Source organism: Pteropus vampyrus, unplaced genomic scaffold (genome assembly GCF_000151845.1).
Source record: "Pteropus vampyrus isolate Shadow unplaced genomic scaffold, Pvam_2.0 Scaffold217, whole genome shotgun sequence".
NCBI classification, from domain to species: Eukaryota; Metazoa; Chordata; class Mammalia; order Chiroptera; family Pteropodidae; genus Pteropus; species Pteropus vampyrus.
The window spans coordinates 3919675-3923934 of NW_011888998.1; the positions used below are offsets into that span (position 1 = coordinate 3919675).

Consider the following 4260-nt stretch of genomic DNA (forward strand, 5'->3'; position numbering starts at 1 on the left):
CTAGTAATGCTAGCAACCAAATTTCTGCTGCTTGGCCTCTATATCTCCACCCTTGTCACTGAGACCAGGTGCAGCATGTTTCTTCTCAGTTCCTGGAGTATTCACTGTTTTAGTTTCCCCTGGGTCTTGCTACTAGCTCTGGGAGGGTTTCAGAGGCACGCTTTGGAAGGGTGCAGGAGGCTATATGATTAAAGCATAAAGCGTTCTGAGCTATTAATTAACAAGAAGGTAGATTTGAAGCTACTATGGGCTATTCTTAAATATATGTCTAAAATTTATTTTTATTTTTTATTTATTTTTATTGCCTAAAGCACCTGGTTTTCCTAGGTGGTCTCTCATCCAAGTACTAACCAGGCTCGACCCTGCTTAGCTTCTGAGATCAGATGAGATCAGGCTTATTCAGGGTGGCATGGCAGTAGATTAATTTTTTTTTTAAAAGGATAGTATTGATCAGGGAGCAGTAAAAACAAAAGCATGAATACTCACGTAAATCCTTGTTTACCTTCATGCAGTGCAGGTGACTCTCCATCCTAGAGAAGGTTCAGGGAAGAGCTGGGAAATGCCCTCATGAGATGGCAGGGGATCTCATGAGCAAGTAGCTTAATAAGACAGAGACTCCGAAGTCTGAGGTAGAGAAGCAAAGAAAAAATGTGGTTCACTTCACACATTATGAATAGTGCGAACAGAGTTAATAGAGGCTCATTCAATTCACACAATACTAGGAAGTACATAATCACATATTCAGTTTGCTCAAATTTCACTTTTGTATTTTGGAAAATCCTATAGACCACGGCATGGTTCAACCCCAGATTCTTAGCCAGGTTACCGTTTTTTTAATAATAGCACCAAAGACTTATCTTCTTTAAAGCAGCTATGAACCACACAGCTCTAAAACCATTCAGAACTACTCTTTATTCCATAAACATGACAAGATTATCCTTAATAATGATGATAATAATAATAGTAATTATGGCTGACATTTTTTGAGATCTTACTATGTGGCATTCATTTTACTCCATGTTTTATGCATTAACTTATTCGAGTATTATAATATTTTTCTGTTAAATACAGTGCAGTATTAATATTATCCATTATATTGATGAGGAAAGTGTGTTACAGAGAGGATTAGATTTGACCAAGGTAAAGTAAGATTCTCTCATAGAGTCTTCTGGCTCTGGAGCATCTGTACTTAACCACTGAGCACCAGTAATTCTCTTGTTGCCTCATCTAGATCTTTATAAATGCTGGACCCTCTAACTAGATGCCCCCTGTGACACTCGCATCATTCAACTGTGCCTCACTATCTCGGATATTACCTTACCCGCTCGCCCCCGCCCCAATTTTTGGCTTTATTGAAACATAATAAACAATTAGTTGCTTGTATTTATATTGTACAATTCAATGAGTTTTTTTTTTCAATTATAGTTGGCATACAATAATATCCTGGTTTCAATTGTACAGCATAGTGATCAGAGATCCACATATCTCTCAAAGCAATCACCCCACCAAATCTAGTACCCCTCTTTCCCCTTACATGTTTATTAAAACATTATTAACCATTTTCCCTATGCTATATTCTACATCTCCATGTCTATTCTGCAACTATCCATTTGTACCTCTTAATCTCTTTGCTTTTTTTTGCTACTATGCAACACCCTCCCATCTAGTAGCCCTCAAAATATTCTCTGTATTTATGTTTATTTCTGCTTTTTTGTGGTTGTTGTTTACTTTGTTCTTTAGATTCCACATATACATGAAATCATACAATATTTGTCTTTTTCTATCCAACCCATTTCATTTCAGCGCAACACCTCCTAAGACCATCAAAGCAATATCTTTTTCCATACCCTTACTTTTAGTCTCTGTGTGTCTTTTAATCTGAAGTAAGTCTCTTGTAGGCAATATATGTAAGGGTCTTGTTTTCTTATTCATTCAGCCATTCTATCTTTTGGTTGAAGCACTTAATTCCTTTCCATTTGAGGTACTTGTTGATAGGAATGTAGTTACCACCATTCTTTATTCCTGTTTTTGATACATGTTTTTTCTTCTTAAAGAAGTCCCTCCAACATTTCCTGTAATACTGGCTTGGTGTTGATAAATTTCCTTAACTTATTTTTGTCTGGGAAACTCTTTATCTGTCCTTCAGTGCTAAATGATAGCTTTGCTGGATAAAGTTTTCTTGGTTGTAGATCCTGGGTTTTCATCAGGTCAAATATTTTGTGCCAAGCCCTTCTGTCTTGCACAATTTCTTTTGAGAAATCAGTTGCCAGTCTTATAGGTGATCCCTTGTAGGTAACTAAATGCTTTTCTCTTGCTGCTTTTAAGATTCTCTCTTTGTATTTAAGCTTTGGTATTTTAATTATGATGTGCCTTGATGTGGGCCTCTTTGGATTCCTCTTTCTTGGGATGCTCTGAGCTTCCTGGAGTTATGTCCCGGCCAGCGGGACAAAACAACGCGGGACGAGGAGGAACCTATGGAGGATGAAGGCGAGACAGGAGACACAAAGAGACGGAGGCAAGACAGTATTCTGATCAAGCCTCAAACTTTATTTTTCAGCGGGGATATTTATACAGGGCTAACAAAGGGAGGCGGGGCTAGCTGGCGGAAGACAAGCGCATTGGCTCTTGGCTGGTCCGAGTAGGCGGTGCCACACGCCCACTGAGTCTAAGGGGATGGGGTGAGGGTTATTGACAGCCTAAGGGGTGTGTGCTTAGGGGGAGGAAGTGATGAAAGTTAAGGGAAGTAGGGCTCCGCAATGTCGGAGGCAGGCAAAACACCCAGTCCTGCAACCAAGCCTCCGCGGCCCGAAGACCCGGGGCTCCCCACAGAGTTATATGTCTATTTCCTTCACCAGGCTAGGGAAGTGTTCCATTGTTATTTCTTCAAGTAGCTCTTCAACGTCTTGTTTTCCTTCAGTTACTCCTATGACATGGATATTTTTACATTTAATTGTGCCCCATAGCTCCTTAAATTATTATTATAGTCTTGGCTTCTTTTTTCTTGACATTATGATTGAGTGTCCTTGGCTTTCCCATCCTCTATATTGGTAGTTCGATCCTCTTCTTTATCCACTCTATTTATTCCCTTTAATATCCTCTCATCTCAGATAATGTGTTCTTAATTTCTGACTGGTTTCCTTTTATAATTTCCATTTCCATTTTTACATTTTTAATCTCTTTGTTAAAGTTCTCACTGAGTTCATCTACACTTCCCCTGAGTTCATTGAGCATCTTTATAACCAGTGTTTTGAACTCTGCAACTGTTAGATTGCTCAACTCTATTATTCCCAGATCTCTGTTCTGTTCTCTCATATGTGTTCTGCTTCTTTGTCTTCCCATTTGGCTGCCTTTCTGTGTCTGTTTCTATGTACTAAGCAAAGCTCCTAAGTCTCTTGGTCTTATTAGTGTGGCTTTGTGTAGTACGTGTCTGGTGGCATAGTCCTGAGAGGGGTTCAGCTGCAGGTCAAGGTTAGCCCCAGCCTGTGCTCCTCCAGGGCCACCTGCTAAGATTCAACAAACAATCCACAGGTGCTGTGCTTAATTTGCCTCAAAAAAACATGCCAGAAACTGAGGCCAGCTGCCACAGAGTCTTGGCGCTTCTTAGCAAGGAGCACCTGACTCACCAAGGACACACTTGAATGTGGCTTGGGCGGGGCCATGAGTGGGGGCAAGTGGAGTTTCAGGGAATCTTCTGGGCAGAGCGACCTCCATTCTCTGGTTTGATGATGTCTCATCTATGGCAGCGCTGAGTCTACACACTGGGAGAGGGAAGGGCTCAACAGAGGAACAATAGATACCACTGGCATTTCTGTCTGGGAGAAAGCCTTGCCTCTGGCCCTCACTCCGACAACTCAGTGTCCCCCTGTAAGTCCCTGGTGCCCCCCAAACAGCCAACTGGGCGCTGGTGCTCAAAGCGAGCAGTTCTTTCGCTGCAAAAGTCTGCTCACAGACATAGCCCCTTTAAGAGGCATCTGCAGCAGTTGGCTGCCACTACCACAGCCTCTGTCCCACTTAGCCTCTTGGGACCAGGAAGCTTCACTTATTTGACCCCTCCTACCTTCTAGCTTTGCAGGCTGATTAATTATTTCTCTCCCTAGTTGTGGTGCTTCTGTTCATCTAGATCCCATATGTAAAGAAACTGAGAAATAGAGAATTTAAATAACTTGCTTATGGTCACTCAGTTAGAAATTGGAAGAAACAGGATTTAATCCAGAGTCCATACTTCTAGTCACTGAGTCTCATTGTTTCTCATTACATGCT

General features: G+C 41.2%; 1 pseudogene; it reads right to left on the reverse strand.

Moving 5' to 3' along the window:
* Positions 1 to 302: 302 nt before the first annotated feature.
* On the reverse strand, positions 303 to 421 carry LOC111747312 (annotated as a pseudogene).
* Positions 422 to 4260: the final 3839 nt, after the last annotated feature.